Source organism: Anopheles arabiensis, chromosome 3 (genome assembly GCF_016920715.1).
Source record: "Anopheles arabiensis isolate DONGOLA chromosome 3, AaraD3, whole genome shotgun sequence".
Lineage (NCBI taxonomy): Eukaryota > Metazoa > Arthropoda > Insecta > Diptera > Culicidae > Anopheles > Anopheles arabiensis.
The window spans coordinates 45286895-45305406 of record NC_053518.1 but is presented as its reverse complement, the minus strand read 5'-3'; positions in this window follow the sequence as shown (position 1 = coordinate 45305406).

The following is an 18512-nucleotide window of genomic DNA, read 5'->3' as shown; positions in this document are numbered from 1 at the left end:
TAAAAGATGTGTGCTTCTGCAAATAAATCAGAAAAGATCTTGGAGCAATCGAGAGTACAAAAACATCACATTCTGTCGCTTTCGGTTCTTTCCATGGGAGCAATCGTGCTGCTCCATGCATTCGGACAGGAGACCGCCCGCAGTTACAGTAAGCGAGAAATCATCATTAATTATAACGACTTAAGCCATCACACGGTATGGGGTCGGTCCAGGAGGGCGAGCAACGCAAGTTCTTGCTTTTCCGATCGGCAAAGCGGGTTTTTATGCTGTTTTAGAATGTTTTGCAAGATATAAAAAATGTCCTGATAAAAGCAGGAAGAAACCGGTCGCTACCTTTACAGGTGCAAAACGTTCGGTACGGATGGTACCGGCCATCAGGGGGTAAATGGGTGAGTGCATTTTTCCAAAGCTGCCTTCGTTCTGCTGCTTGAATGTGCTCGAAGAGAATCACGCTTGTCGCGACTTTCAAGTGCAAACCCATAAATCTTGTGGCCGACTTGGATGACACGTGGGTTTGCGCAAGTAACAAAAAGCGCTGTCAAGACACGCACACAAAAGAAGGTTTGATTTTTTTTTCTAACGAAATATGGGTTAATATATTTAAAAATATCCGTTTTGAGAATGAAATGATTGTGAATTAATAACTAGATACACTTGTTGATAGATTTTATAATAAAAAAGCAATAGCATGAGTGGGGTTTAAAAGGCACGACAAACATACTTTCATTTAATTAGATATAATACATGAACTAGTAAACTTTCATCCTGTCCCAATATTTGCTTGAAATTGAATAATTAACCCTGAACTGCACCAGTGCCCTCCAATTAGGCGCATTGATTGCTCGCCTACACTAACGACCACACATTTATCAAATCGTCCCATTCTGTTCCCTGCACCATACAGCTACTATCTGTACACCATCATAAGGACCTCTCAACTAGCCTTGTCTTTCCACTGTGCTCTCACTCTGTACTTATTCACACCAAAGACCATTAGAGAACGTTGGCGTCTTGAGCGTTATTGAACATTCTTGGACCAGTACGATGGACATGTTAATGCATCCGGAAAACACTTCAATCATCGTACGGGTTGATTCCACACTGCCATCGGCGTTAAGTTATCCGTAAATATATCCATCCCCAAATTGAGCTCATCGTCGAGCTGTGTGTGTATGTGCGCGTGTTTGTGTATTGGGTCCCGTGCCGGGAGGAGCCGTCAATGTGCAGTTTGGTTGAGCACCGGGACGCCCGCCATTCAACATTCGATGCATAGCAATCCCGGGAAAGATTTATGTTCTCTATCGGAAAGCCATTATTCATTCGCCCTGGTCAATGGGAAGCCAAACGAGAATATAGTTGAGACTAATAGTGGACGGAATTTTCGTACAATGTGTCAAGTTGTTTACTGTCAAAAGTACCGACACTGGGAGCGATATTCCGGTGGTAGAAATGTAGCCAAGCCAAGAAAGAAATGTCGCCCATTCACGAACCAACCATACCGTTTGAGTTGGATTTCTTTCGCATTCATTTTACGCTAACACCCAGAGGAGCCTGCTCGTGTTGAAAAGAAGGCAAGCAAATGTAGGAAAATATCTCCAATCCTACTTCCGAAGGCGTTACCTCTTGGACGGCCGTCAAGGCACATGTTGGTTTTCCTAACCTTCTTCACAAACTTCCTACATTCACTCCGGATGTCCGGAAGAACCTCCACGGAGTAAGGATTGGAAGTGCCGATAGTGTTTCTTTCTTTAAACCATTCTCGCCGCTCGAAACCAGGTCCCTAGCGGATGAAGTGTCCCTATTCACCTGCAAGTTGTGTTTGAGAGTGTATGAGCTTTTTTTGTTGTTGTTGGTTTGTTTCCCCACCATCGCTAAAAAGGTGTTTGTGAGTGTGTTGTCAATGAGTATTACACCTGTGATTGGCAACAGGAAATGATATTTTCACCGTGACCATCGTACTGCTGTCGAAAATCTCACATTACCGCATAGGACACCCGCCATTCGGATGATTCGATTTCCGAGGGACTTTCGGGGCGGCGGCCCCGAGAATCGATGTGAATAGAGATACGGTGGGCGTAATGGTGTAACACAATCGTAATTAAATTTCTGTCACCATTTACGTGATATGAAGCACCATGATACACGGCGAACGACGCGGGGACAATGTTGAAAATTAGTTTCGAAAATGGAAATGGATGTGTGATTAGTTATACGCATCGTTAATCGGCTTTGAAGTGATATGTTTTCTAGTAATGGGAATGGTCTACATGTGATCCTGTTAACATTTAACCCCAGGTAGGAGGCATGTCGCATTCACAGTAACATGTGCTGGTGGGACTAATTCAGCAGCGGTGATATTTGTTAGCAATAAATGTTATTTGCATTAGTATTGTACAATTTACGTGTAATAAGCTATTTCGGTTATTTGATTTTGTTAAGCAAATTAAGATAAGATCAGAAAATTTAAAGTATCAATAGCAACAGAAAGTAAAAATAAATTGATTTATTAGTTTTATAAGGAGTTTGGCACTTAGTGACTGAAATCATGTCAACACTTCATACATAACCATACATACATAACCAAAACTAGCCTCAGTATTTCAGCCTAGATCATTTCCGCCTAAAAAATATGTAAACAAACGCCAATTCGTCGTAAACGCGATCAGGTTAGCTAATGAAGGATTGAATTATTATGCTGAAGGATAAATATTGCGCCAAAAAAGGATAAACATTATTTGGATCGGGTTTTTTAGATTTAATTACTTATATGAAACAGAGAAAACAAATACAAATCCAATTTAAAATGTATTTTTGTACACAATTTCTGAAATCCAATATGGCGAACTGTAACTGTCACATGGATACTACCCTAATGATGTTTATTGGTCCACTGATAGGCTAAAATTGCAGCTCGTTGGTTGGAAAACGAAAAAAAAACTTATTAAGGAATAATCTTCCTGCATGTTAAAATACCTAATTAAATGAACTTGTACTATTTTGTAACACTGAATATAACAAAAATACGGTAGAATCTGCTACAAATAAAAAACTTAAAAAAGTTTAAGCTACATAGTGTTCCATCTTTCGAAATATGAATAGGCAATTCTATTTAACGAAATAATTACTCTTGCATGAAAACAGCCACAATCGTCCTGGAAGTAATCAACAGTTTGCCACGCAAACGATACTTGCAGCAAGAACATCTCCTAAGCGAAATCATAATGTTGCGGATAAACTGTTCGCCAAGAAAGGGAGAAAAAACTTTCCCATCGTATAGTTCGTACGAATGCTGCCACGTAAAATGATACGACCGCATGAATATTACTAACTCTGCTTCTTATCGACGGTATGTGCTTGGAATAAGTAAAAACAAAACTGTCTCCAAAGCGCAGTAGTCCCGGCCCGCCTGCCATCAGAAGATATGCCTTTTCATCCTGACGCAACACAGTCCCTTTTGGGTGCCAGCCCCAAATCAGCATGGCAAGTGTTGCTCTTGTGTGCGCATATAAAACCAAAAGGTCGATCCGAATCCTCAGCGTGTGTGTGTTTGCGTGTGGTGAACGGAGGAAAAAATGCCACATATGCGCCGAATGACTTTTCACTTTTTAACTGTTATGATTCTTTGATGGCAAATAATATGCAGCACTCGTCCTTGGGCTGTGACTCAAGTGATCGTCCAAGTAACCCATAGCGGATAGTTTCTTTTGTTTGTCTGTTGGTGCTTTGCTCACTCTGCGAAACTGGTGCTTGCTTGAATGCTACGTTACAACTCACTTTCTGATCACTTTTTTGCGTTTTTTATTTAACATTCTATGAACGTCTTAGCCTAGGAGAAGGTTTTTCTCAAACAAAAAAACCTTAAAGTGTTGAATTTCTGAATACTTAACGGGGGAATTTGCACCCTTTTTGTGCATTTTTAAAATAGTACACAAAAAAAACCTATCATTGAAGAATAAGAATAACAGTATACATGACTGTCTCTTTTTAATTGGAATAATGTTATTCCCCACTTACATAGAAAATTGGATGACAAAACAAAAGTGAATTGCGTACAAAGGACGACAAAAGGAAGCACATATTATTTTCCTTTCTTCTCGTGTTTAGTGGAATTGAATTTAACCATGTATTTTAGCTATCGCAGAAGTTGTAGTATGCACAGTATGCAGGTGTTTCTAAAAACGTGCATCGGTACTATAACTTATTTAGCTCTATACACTTATACATTTACTCAATGAAGCTGTAGCTGATTAATTTACAATGCAGCTACACTTTATTGGTGATGTATAAGATAAGATAAAATAAAATAAATTCTTCTAATTTGATAACATGAATATTTCGTATCGCATTTAAATGTTACAGGTTACGTTACTGGTAGTTTTAGTTAGTTTTAGCATGAATCAGTGTATTGCTTCTAAGCTAATTACTACCTGTTTATTTATTGTAAATAAAGGATGCATGATATAATGTTTAACACTCCAGGCATTTTGTAAAGTGATTTTTCTTCTTCTTAAAATGGATGTTTTTCTAAGTGACATCTCTCCAGATGGAACCTGAGGATAGCTTATAGCAAAAATAACACGAACTTATTCGAGTCCAATAGTTTGCTGTCATTGATTTGCACTCAATTGAATCAATATATAAAATGAAAGTTCAGATATGAGATCAAAACAAACATAATATTATAGGTTGGTGAAAGTTTCACTCGGACATATATCATTCTTTTCGTACGGGAGGTACTTTTTTATCATCCATTTCAATGAACGCCAAGCTGAAACCAACTAAGTTTAAAATGAGTCAATAGTAGCAGCATTGTAATTATGGATATTAAAATCGTGTGCGTTTGTCACCTTCGATGGCACCAGAAGTCAATATTTGCATATTTGCAGTTGGTAATAGACTAGCAATGGAGCAATGGTCCTGGTGGTCAACAATTCAGGCAGGTGTTGTAGACAGTCACTTTCAGTGGGTGGACCGAGCGAGGAGAGGTAGGTTAATTAAAGAAATTGATATAATAAATTAGCGCTCGGGCTCAAACCACAAAGGAACGATGATCAATTTATGGCACGAAAAGTGTTGCAAAACATTTAAACCAATTCAAACGCGGCGCAATTGCGGTTTTCCTTTCAGCAGCTATGCAATAGACGAGCTGTTTGTTTGGTAGGTGCTGGAAACCTTTTAATTTGAGTGCAGCTGCCTTTTCACTGCACTGGTTTATGGGCATGAATGGGTAAAGTTTATATTGCAAAAACTTTTTCTGACATGTTTACTATGCTATTTGTTTCAAAAATCGAGGTTAGCTTACCTGAAACAGACATGGATAACAATCGAGTATAATTTATGTATCTACATGCAGAGTAAGGTTTTGTAAGGTTTATTATTTTTTTATCAAATTGATGTTTTTTTCTTGTTTAATGAATACTCAAAAAACACAGACAAGACTCGAAATAATCTTACAATTTGAAGCAATACTTATAGTAAAGAAATATGTTTAGCTGTTGACTTGCGTCAGAAGTGATTTACTCGATAAATTTACCACACTCTGGTTTACTTTTCATTTAAAAAAATAAAATAAAATACATAAAAATAATAAAGTACATGAAAAATGATTAATGATAAAGTACTGATTTAGATTGTATGACAACGTATAGAATCAATTATTGGATTGTTGATAAATACGACGAAGACGAAGTATTTGTTAGAAGAATATTGCTCGTATTGGACTAGGTTGGGAAGCAGTGCAATCGTGCACGACATCATCCTTGAGGTCGGAAAGAATTTCTGCCATCTTCGAACGATAGTAGCTTCGAACAAACGATTTTAACATCAATAAACGGGGACATATTTTTGTAGGAAATCGAGCCTTATTGGGGCTCAACAGTAGTGATGACAAAAACAAACAAAGTGAAAGATAAAAAAACACAACAAAATGAAATCGGATTGGAGTCGTGGGTGCACTCCAAAGACTACTCTACAGTCTGTAAAATTGCTAAAAACTTGAAGAACGAATGTATTATATTGAATATATAATATTGAATTAAAAAAGTTTCTTTTGTAGAGTCTTTGAGCCGATAAAAAAAGAATTAATGATGTAGTTGTTGCTGAGCATTCTATATGCTAGACAAACTATCCTGATATGAGTAAATTAATAAAATCTCTAATAGCAAAACGTTAAAGCTTTCTGTTGTACTTTAGCTGTTGCCAAAAAACAGGTATTTTTATGCCGCCAATTTGTTTGTAATAATCTCTTTGGTTTGTCTTGTGAGTCCTATTGTTTAACCTATTGAGTTGTTTCAACCTATTTACTTACGACTTTTCTCTCCTTTTGTAAAGTTTCTACAGTATCAGTTGCTTAGATAGCAAAATCGGGGTGTCAAAAAATTAAGAAGATAACAAGACCTTGTTGTTACATGAGCCCTGGATCATGAGTTTGTTTAGCCAAAGAGATGAACAATAAGCCATGAACTTTCGGAGCTGTAAAGCGAAATGGTAAATCCTAACAGTATCATTACGGGAGGTTCAAGCACACCAAGCGATTACGTGGGGCCAGAGTGCAAAAACCAGACTCCGGGGTTGACATGGAATTCCAATATTGAGGCTACCTCCGATAGATCGCTACGAAAGATCGCTTAGTGCTTTCACTCGTGTTAATCCGTCACTGTATGTTGCAACAGGCTTTTCTCAAATCCAAGTAAGTTGATTCAAACGCCTAAGTTCTTTTAACATTGTTTGTTTAATTAAGTTTAGGAAATTATGAACGCGTAAGAAAGAGGGTATTTCGTGAGCGTTCGGTCCTTACATTACTTCTTACTTTCTACTTCGGCACAGCGTTCATCGCTCCTATTTCATCGGTCTAATTGAATCCAATGGCCGATCCTAGACTCGATCAATGTAACCTTTTATTATCGCTTTTGTCGCTTTATGTATGTCTTATATTACTTTGGCATTAACTTTTATTTATTTATTATTTTTCATGATCTTCTGGGTGTTCCAAAAATAAGTGGAATTTGAAATTTGGAAACATGAAAGGGAATGAAGGTGATATTTGAGAAAGAGTAGTGGTTCGGATTAAAATATAAAATTAAAGAAAATGAAGCTCCAAATGATAGACACGAAACATACTATAAATATGGCTTAAATTATGGAAATATGCATGTACAACTGTTTGGAAGGCTGGTTTTTATGGCTTCTGCTTCTGAATGAAGATTTTAAGAGTTTTTTGTGTATTCGTCAAGCTACCAGATCCTATTTGAGCAAAAGTTTTCACCCGTACTGTCAATAAAGACGTTATAAAACACATACTAAGAGACCACCTGGCAGGCCTTGACCGACAGCGGTTGTTGTGTCAAAGAAGAAGAAGAAGAAGAAGATGAGACCACCTGAACTACATACACTTTGATTCTAGATTCCAACACCTCATCTCTTTTATGCACCTTGGGATACATGAAAAAAAAAACACCTTGTTTTGCCATTTTTCTAGCAGATACTCGAATCTAATTTTAGCTTTGAGGCTAGAATAATCTAGACTGAAAATCGCAGGCTAGTTTTGTGCGTGGTTTTGTTTGGAGTGTCCACATGATTTCTGCCTTCAACTGTCATACTCCATCTAACTGACTAAACTCTAGCAAAAAGCTGACTAGAATCGTGAAAGGCCCCGATTTTGGAATTTGGTTTAAAGTTTAAGTAAATTTTCGAATGCTCTATTCAACTGGTTTTGTAATGTATATTATCAGCCTCTTTTGTAACGTTGCTGAATTAAAAGTGCTTCCATGACATCGAGTTATGTCGAATAAAACCACGAAAATACTAATGTTAATACAATTGAGTGCCGTTGACTAACGCATCGTACATTTGTAATACAAAAAAAAGTAGAAGTAACGAAAAACTTTTACACACCACAAGTAGCACCACTCGAGAATCAGTGCGGGCATCCAATTATGGCAATGGCAGAGAGAACCACTCAGAGTTTTGAATCCCCCGAACGTTTGCCCTTTTCGTGGTCGAACCAACTCCCGTTGACTGTAGCCGTAAGATCTGTGCGTTAGAGACTGCCGAAGATGCTTTCTGTGCTACACCGGCACAACACAATCACGGATGCACCGGGGGGCAAGAATTGTACATCCAAACCCCGATATGCTTGGGTCCGATTGGTACGGGCTGCTGGACGGTGAATGTCTCGATTGCGTTCCCTGAAGTCTCTGGGTTTTTTTCCTTCTTCATAGAACTGCAGCCGCTCAGCTGTCGACAAAGTCAGACAAATTTCGAACCCTGTTCACAGATCGGTGCGTTGAACGAACCACAGTCTCTTGAGAAGTCTCAAAGAACGTTCTCAAGTATCTCATTATAATTTTCATACAATATTCCCACCGGAAAGGTAGAGTCCAAGCTAGACATTCGAATGACCGTGCCAAGCGAGTTGAAGATGATACTGACCGCATTCATATTGATGAAAAGTTATGTCGGGGGTTTTTTTGTACGCATTTGTAGGTTTGTCCTGAGAGAGCAATGTTTATTCGGGATTTCGTCACTCAATAGAGTTTTGAAGCTGGTAGACGTGTGCAGGTATTTATTGAAAATGTACAGTGCGAGTGCAGAGTATAAAAAAAAACTTCACAAAACGATCTAAATGGCGTGTTTTAGACTTCTTAAATTTATTTCAAAATACCACTTTGGCAATAATAATCATTCCAGCAATAATTGTACAGTGTGCTTTTGCACGTGGTAACAACTTGAAACAAAAAAATGTAGTTCCTTACTGTATTCAACTGTGTTTTAAAAGTAACTCACTGTACACGCAATGCTTCGTCTAATGATATCCGGAGCATCGTTTTCCAACAACATGTGCTCATTATTTGACGCGCTGCTAACGTGGAAATTGCATTAACAGTTCATACTAATTATTTTAACGAGATCCACAAGCCCAACAGGGATACCGCCGAAATGCGAACTGTATGGACGTATGGGTACGTTCCGTGAAACACGCACAAATTACTCCGAAAATGCGGAAATATATTGCTTGCACACGGAAAATGGCGCATGGTATGGGATGCGGCCCCCTCCCCACGGTTGATCTACGCAGTGATACGCGTGGAAATCGGTGTTTTCCGACGTTTCTCTGCCGAGCATCCGGACAAAGCGGTAATTGCATCGTGCTTATCGAGTCGTGAAATAATGAACGTTTATTTTACATCGATTAAACTCCATTTCCATTATCAAAAGATAACAAAACAAAGGCCCAGCGTCATAGCCATCGACGTCGTCAGTGCGGTCCTGTTGTGCGCACACGTTTTGGATGATACGTTCGCCAAAAAGGGGATCCCCTACAAAGGAAGCACGATCCAGGACAAGTTCTAGGCGGTGTCGAGTGAGTGGTTGTTGTATGCAACGATCAGCACAGAAGTGGGTCTCTTAGTGGTCGTAAGTATAGAGTGCGATTGGTACATAAATGGTGTTGGTTTAGGAGGGATAACCTCCGAGGAATATGGGAAAAATTTACGATCAACGGAATTTTATTGTATTAAAACAAGCAACGGGAATTATAATCTAATACTACCCCTCAGTATAATGTTCGCAGGCATTAGGTAAAATTTTACAGTTAATATTTAAAATGCAAATTCAGTAATGATTTCAGTACAAGCATGCTAACAACATCATTTTAAGATTCTACTTTTTTCAATAATTGGTAGCGCCTAAACAGGGACGAACGTGATTTCGAAACGTAGTTATTTGTTGGTGCGGAGACAGAACACCACTCCCTTCTGCTCAGAATATATATATATTTTTAAACATTTTACAGTTTTTCTACTGTTTGTAGTCGAAAAGAGTTTGATTTGGCTAACAGAAGCTACAAGAATACATAAAATAATTGTTCTTGTGCTGTGCTTCTAAGCTGAGTATTTCTTGAAACATGGGAATAAAGGGCTCCCGAGCCTGGACAGCAATAAAATCATAATACTTAATGGCATGCATTAATACGCTACGCAGTTATCATTTAAAAACAACAATGATGTTAATAACTACTTTATTATTAGATCTACTAATAGATTTTGGTGATGAAAGTAAACTATAATGTTGTTTACAATTGTTTAGTTCATATTTTATATCGAGTATTTTAAAATTATCAAACTTTCCTGTTCAATGTTGAATGTAATAAAATGTCTAAGAGACGTCTTCCATTTCTGAACATAATAAAAAATGAAATTATTTTTACTGTTATACGTTTTGTTAATAGTAACCTCCTACCTTGAATCATTATAACTTTCGCTGAATGATTTCTTAATGTCACTATTGCCTGGTCATCCTACCCGGTATCTGAACTTTAAACCCACGCAATACACTGATTAAGGAGATTTGGTTTGGGTGAAGTTTAAATATGTAAGCCCATTATCAGTTAAACTCTTCGCCCTACCAAAACCTTCGCTTGATCACGCCCCGTCGATGTCAGGCAATGCACGAATCCAAACAAATGACCGGGACGTAGAGTAAGATGAGTAATTATGCTGTTTAAATGATTTCATTGGTTTCATAGCGTCAGCATTGTTGTCATTATTGCCTGTTATCTTTTCGGCGTGGTTCCCGCTTCATCCAGCATTTGTTGTTTCGTTCGAATTTTAAGCAACTTGCCATTTTTGCAATTTAAATTGTGCACTAACATTGTACCGTCGCGTTGCAAATTATCGTGCATATGATAAATAAGGTAAGGCCGGTATTAAAGTTGACGGCAACACACATCGTTTTCTGCACAAGCATATTCTAATTGAACAGGTTATATACCGTGTGCTTTGCAAATTGAAAAAAAAAACACAAATCAATATGCATCATAAAAAGATTAAAAGGTCAAATAATTATTTTATTAACATAGTTAAAACTAATTATGAATATTTCAAAGTAATGAAAAAGATAAACATAACATTTATCTAACATGTTGCTGCATGAACCATGTGTTGTCAACCGACTGTAAAGGTGTACCTGCATAACTAACGTGTGTGTAAGGCTCCGGTTCTTCATAACACGCACCACCCCGCATTCACCCATCACACCAAATGCCACAATCTCTTCTGACCACAAAAACCTGCCCGTGACAGATACTGTTGCCCATTGTTGCCCAGTGTGCCGGTCCGGAAACACTACCCGCCTCGTCTATTGTTTCAACTCTCAATGATTTCGTTCGTTTGCTTCATTGACGTTGGTCGAGTCTGGTCGAGGGATGGGGTGGATCGGTTGGTCAGTTTTTTGGACTTGGTTTGGGGTAATTTGGTGTGTTTGCAATTCAACGATGCACACAAAAACCAACATTCTGTTCCGCATCATGCACCGACTCTTCTTAGATCGCGGCTCAACCCGTGCATGCGCCTGTTCGTTTGCTGCAGCGGGATGAGTTGCGTGCATCGAAGTAGCGCTACTGACAAATGGGCCGTTGACAGGCCGGCCGACCGACCGGCGGAGAAAGGTGCCGAGGCAATGGTGACGGCAATGTGGTCATGATGATGTTAAAAGCTGAAATCCTTGATCCTGTTCATCCTTGCTTCACACGCAAGGATGGGTGTTTTGGGGCTGCAATGCAAATACGTTTACATCATAACAAAATGTGCAATGAGGCGTAAAGTGGGAATCAAACGGTTCAACTACAGAACAATGTTCCGTAAGCCATCCGAAACCAATACCACAGAAGGCTTTAACAAACAGTAGTACAGCCAGTCAAATGGGCGAATAAATGGTAGGACTTATCTAATGCCACAGCAAAGATTCGCCGCAGCAAAGCGTTGAGTTTGCGGTATGATACAAATTTACTGAAAATTATATTACATACAATATGTACATTTTTTGACAGAATTGCATAAAAGGTTTGTATGTAATTTTACGAGATATTTCATTTACAGCATTAAATGTTAATCTTTGTCTGTCCTTCTTAGCTCAGACGAGTAGCGTTGCAATACAAAACATGATAGTATTTTTTTAAGGATTAAATCATTTATAATCCAGGTTAAAAATTAAAGATTTAATGAAAAATCAGAATTACAGGGGTTTTCGCGTCAATTTTCAATCTCTACAACTCTTTTCATGGATTGCGAGATTTTTTTCAGCTGCCAAATGGTGTATTTGCATCACAATAATGTTTAAGTTCTTCCACATGATTTTCAACACGTTTCAAACTGGATTGAGTTTAACAGTACTTTGTGGTGTGTTGAAAATCATGTGTAAGAACTGATATCGTATGATGATGCAAATACACCATTTGACAGCTGTTGGAAAACATCTTAGAGGTGGTTAATAATGATGTGCACATTTGAAATCGACTTGGAAAGCCCTGTAAAGGAATTGTAATAAAACTCGGTGGAGTAAATTTTGTTATAATTTTGATATAGTGGTAGTGCGCCGTCCTTGTAAGAGAAAAACAACTATAAATTCTTTTGAATTTTGAATGTTAGTGAGTGAATTAGAGATTGTTTTCTCTTCTACAGGCTTTCTACATACAGCCAGTTCTGTACTTACTTAAATTAAATATATTAATAAAAAGCATTAAGGTTCAATGAAATATAGCTGAATCTAAAAAGCACAAAAAAATATATTAAAAAGAACTAAAAAAATATGTATTTATCCATATATATAATAGTTTAAATTATTACATCATCATAATAACAATACAAATTCTACTAAAATTCCTACGCTAATTCCTGCGCTATTTGTACGTTGCATATACATTCCCAGCTATTGTTTAGCGACCAACAAAAACAGTCACACGATTCAAGGAGACCCTTTAAATTTCGTTACGCTGCCCTGCAAGCGAGCCTAATCAACTAGTGTATAGAAGAAATGTATTTATTCAAAAACTTGTGATTTGTTTTTTTGTATTTACTTAATGATTTAATTTAATTTATTTTATGTTTCTAGTTGTTCCTATGATTTTATTGTTTTACACACGCAGGCGGATTTATAGTGTCGGGGGCCCTAAGCGGTAAAAGAAGTTGAGGCCCCCTGTTGGTGTCGAGCGAGGGGGGGGGGGAGGTATTACAATTGGCTTTGAATCACTGTAATGGTTTGCCGGCGACGGGGAGGGGGGGGATTCTCGAGATCGACATCTGCCTTAATCCGGTGTCACCAAAATTGGAATTTAATAAAATATTCTCTTTAAAAGCGTTAATTCGTTGATTCGTTAATAAATTAAAATCAAAGTGATTAGACCATGTATTTAATTGTCTTGTTATTGTCTAATAGACAACCTATAATTCGTTTTTTTTTTTATTTTAGCAACAAAAAACATTTGTTTACCTTAAAACGGTGCTCGAGTGTCTGTAGGCCAAGCAGAAGGTAACGTGAGCGATAACTTGGCATGGTTGTGAGTCCTCTGAATTGGTCTCATTTTAAAGCAAGTCTTGTAAACTTCCGTTGTATTGCCTCTATTGTGTTAATCATCGTAGTGCAATTCGGGAACCAAAGTACTGAGCACTACTTTACCCACGAGCGCACAAGACAAATAAACAACGACATAAGACTTAAGACATGACTACATTATCGGAATTGTCGAAAGATAAAACCTAGCATCTTGTGCCTTATTAACAGTGTTGTCAACGTGTAAACGGAAATTTAAACTAGAGTCCAATGTAACGCCTAGATCATAAACTTCTTGACGACGATCTAACACACTGCCTAACAACGAATTACGAATTATCCTTGATCGTTTTTTTTAAGTCTATGAAACAATATAATAAAAAAACAAGGGCTAGCTCGATATCATTTTTAGACACCAAGTATCAAACACCAAGTATGAGTCTCTTCGTCCATGGGGCCCCTATTGAGCACAGAAGTTCTCGATGAGACTTCTGTACACATTGTTGTATATGCTGGAATTACCATCCACGGGGCCCCTAAATTGACGGGGCTCACCGCGGCCGCTCAGTCCGCGTACCGTTAAATCTGCCACTGTATACACGTGTTATTTATTTTCAAAACACTTATCTACTTGTTTACTAAATACTTCTGGATTAAATAAAAAAAAAACATTTTAATTACAATTGTATATATTGTAGAACCTGCACCTGAACCTCTTACAAAACCTGCAGTATCGATTCTTCCTGTATTTATTAGTTAGTCTTTAATAAGGGTGGACGGATTTGAAAAGAGTAGAGAGCTCGAACTGTAGTTAATCAGTATATCATTAGAAATATCAAAGCATATATGGATCAGCAAACGTTTAAAAATATTGGGTCCAACCATTGATCATAGCAAAAGGATTAGTGTAAAAAAATATGCATGTCGGGCGCCTTTGTATCGATCTACGAGAACATCGATGGTGAAGTGGGTAGTGGGAGCAAAAAACATCAGGTTATGATTACAATTCTTCACTATGTATGTAAGAATAGCAATCATTTGGATTCTGCTAAAAAATCGCTGTTGAGTTTTTTGCGTCGCATTTGTTTGATCGCATCAGTTTTGAGCCGTTATTTACTAAATTGATAAGGCTCTCATGGCTATTTAAAATTATGTTTTGAAAATCTTGTAACATACTTTGGTTTGAATTTTCAAAACAATCATTAACTGCAGTTTTTTGGAAAATGTTTGAAGTTGTTTTAACCAGTTACCAAACTTTCTAGACATGCATTCGTTCTGTGTTTTCTTTATGACGGAGTACGGTATCACATAACAGGCCCGAGAAGAGAGAAATCGTGTAAACATTATCAGCGCCACGGGCAAACTCCGTATTAATAACTCATGCACTCGTTGCATTTGCAAGCAATCGTTTGTCCGATGGGTAGGCCATTGTTGCAAGGTTCATCCGGTTGTCTTTAATGTAAACTAGACATAAGACTGCCATAAACACCAGCTATCAGGTGTATAGGTCGACTCGGCTTGATAATCCTCGTCCTAGGCCTGATTTGGTAAAGATGATGGGCATGAAAAGCTGGCGAGGCAACTAACCCCTGGATCTACGCCTCCCCTGCTTCTGCACTCATCGTGTGACGAGAGCTGGCCGCAAGATGTTTGAAACTTACGGCAGGCTGTATCCGCCGTATTGCATGCATTCATCGCATCGATCTAGAGTTGATGTATCTCTATTGTGCTGTAGACACATACATCAGCTCGGGCCATGTATGGTTTGCGAGAAAAACAAGACCTATCGATATCGAACCAAATGAATATTCATTAAGCAAGACTACACCCAGCAAGGTTGCATATTTCAATTAAGTTCAAATCAAATTAAGTTCTCAACACCGCTACTAGCTATAAGTTGCTCTTCATCAGCAGACACATAAGAACACTTGCTTAGGTAGGAGTATCACAATCACAACATCAACATCAACAACAACACGTTGCGATGCAGTCGAACAATCTCGCCCATCGTTGTGTTAGTGGTGGTCTACACCTTGAAGGTATTATGATTGTTATTAGATTTAAAATGAATTATAAATGCAGTCGCCTTCGTTTGCGATCTCTTGCGATGCTTCTGTCTCGGGCAAATCTTCGCACTGCTTACCAAGTTTCTCTGCGTACAGTGTGCGTTGGGGACTTAAATGCGTTTTAGAACGAATGTTTGACAGAGAGAGGAATTAGTAAAAAATTAAAAAGAACCTAAAACTCCACATAACAAAATAAAAAAACAATGCTTTTCAGTCAGTGTCTTTCTCTAAAACAATTGTATGTAAGCAAAATATACAATAACATTTGTGGGTTTTTTCACAACAAGGCGTCCATATAGTCTTAGGATTTCAGTCTAGATTACTTGAGCTTAAAAATGTAAAAAAACGCTTGTTTATTGCTTGCCTGACCATCTTTTTCATGCTTGATTTTTTTTTTCTGAAACACAAGTATTTTGTCAAGAAACGTAAAAAAAATGTGATATTAGGTGGAAAAATAAACTTACATTGCAATAAATGTGTTGCAATTCTAAAAGTTTGCAAACAAATGTCGAAATCAAATATGGTACAACAATAATATTAATTTATTTACATTGAAGCCAGTTTAAGCGTAAACTATTGAAGGAATCACTTTGGAAAATACTTATTATACCATCATAAAAACTCATATCTTTTACTAATACTAATGTCCAAACTTCTATATTTTAACTGTATTGTTGTAACAATTCACGAATGTTTTCAATCTACAAACATTTCCTGTTGCGCGCTGGCGAAGCCGATTAAAGCGCGCTAGCAACAATTTATGTTTTCACTTAATGCTTGCATCAGCTCCAGCCGTGCAAAATCGTATAATCAGTCCATTCACCCTGTATTTTCAGTCCGTACAATGTAATCAGTTATAGGGAATTTTAAGGTTTTATTTCAATACTAAATCATAAAACAATATTCAGTGCATCTTTGTCTCTATCATAATGTACTTATATGAACAACTGGGCATCTCCATTTGTAATTTCTACAAATGTAATGATAAGATGATAAGATACACATGAATTCTATAAAAAAGGGGGTTTCTTCTGCCCGTTAACGCTAAATAAACACAACACGGATCTCACAACTATTCGATGACGATATAGAAGCAATAGGATCGATAGGATCAACTTCTTCTTCTTTGGCTCAACAACCGATGTCGGTCAAGGCCTGCCTGTACCCACTAGTGGCCTTGGCTTTCAGTGACTAATTGATTCCCCCCCATAGCAGGATAGTCAGTCCTACGTATGGCGGCGCGGTCTATTTGGGGATTGAACCCATGACGGGCATGTTGTTAAGTCGTACGAGTTGACGACTGTACTACGAGACCGGCTCTCGATAGGATCAACAAACCTTGTAAATCCAACCTAACCTAATACTGGCAATAGATCATGCGAATGTTTAAAGCATCTGTTCCATCTAATCAGTCGGAAGATGACTTGGATTATAGTGCCTGGGACAATAGACTAACGATTGACACCGTGCAATAGGAGCAATGAATGAGAGAAGATAGAAATTGCGATTGCGGAGGCAGTGCAGACTTGTGAAATGTGGTTAAATACAGTGACCGAAAAAAAACAAAATCATTTTTACTATTTAACCTAAACAGTTTTGAAACTATCTTAACTATCCATACGAATGCTCCAAATATTTCAAAAGGGATGCCAAATTCAAACTAGTTATTTTTTAACGAAATAAAACAATGTCATGGTAAGCCGTAAACATTGAAGAGGTCAACACTATTCAAGTTTATCGAACGACTATACATCGAAAACTTGAATGAATAGGAAGATACAATTATTTGTTAGTAATTTTGGTTAATATTTTTGTATGTTATAGTTTTGTCACGGCCTGGCCCTATTAATAATATTCAAGTCATTTTCAAGAATGGTTTCGACACAATGATCTTGTTTCAGAAATTTATATGCTATCAGTGTTTAATATGATGACATACATGAAGTATATTCGTTACAATCAATCTCGCTAACGAATAAAAACAAATATTTATGTTGTATGATAAACAAAATGTACTGTAAAAATGTATCACAAATTTAAACAATAAAAAATATAATGAAAATCATGAAATTAAAAAAAAACCTTTAACTAGTTATATATCGGTGCACTACAGTTTAGAGGTGGCTACACTGGTTGAACCAGCGAAACAAAACACCACCACTAAGTCTGCTGGATTGGCTGTTCCACGGTAAGGCGCGTAAAGTGATCGAATACAGGTAACCAACAATACGAGTTTCCGGGTTGCACGCCGTCAATTAACTTAGTTTACCTTCTATCTGTCTGCTTGTCTGTCGGTCGGTCCGTCTGTCTATCTATCTTACTGACACCACGTTCTGTCTGGCTGGCAGTTTGTCGCTCTGTTTGTCTATAGCTGCAGATTCTTCTATTCTCCCACAATCGAAGCCGCATGCATATTTCAAGCACGATCTTAGAAATGGTGAAAGTGAACCTACCCATTCAAAGCCCCGAAACCCGCGTCGAGTCCGTTGTCCCCGGTGGTTAATTCCGCACCGGCTGTCTCTGATAGTGTCGCGTGGTCAGGTGAGATGAGCCGGTATTTGCGCTAGTTTAGATTCAAATCGTTTCTTTTATGACAGCGAAAAAACGAGGAGGAGTATGTGTACGTGCGCTGCATTCGAATGGGTGCATTCACATTTTTTGAAGTTCATTCTATTCCGCCAGCACCAGATACGATGGTCGACAATTTATGAAATAGAGCTTTGTTGAAAATAAACGGGTGCTTTAGTGTTTCACATTTTGCACGTGCACAGTACGGGACATTGCTCATTGTAGAGAAAATGCTTAGGCTAGGTTATGTAGCACCGAGCAAGGAGGGAGACATTTTAAAAATTTGCTGCCTGGAAAAACATTGATTGTAAAATTAGAAGGACGTACAACGTTATTGATGTGAAATGAGTATGATGAAAAAATCCGTGTCCGTGTCCGTGCTTGTTTGCTTTTTTGAAGGACTTCCGAATGAATTCCAAAAGCAGAAAACCAAATCGGATCGCTTAACCTTTAAAACGCACTTTACATCCAACCAGCAACATTAATCTGAGTTCAAACAGATGGAATTGTACTGCATCATATCTTCCCCAGTTGGACGCCCGGTTTTCCACT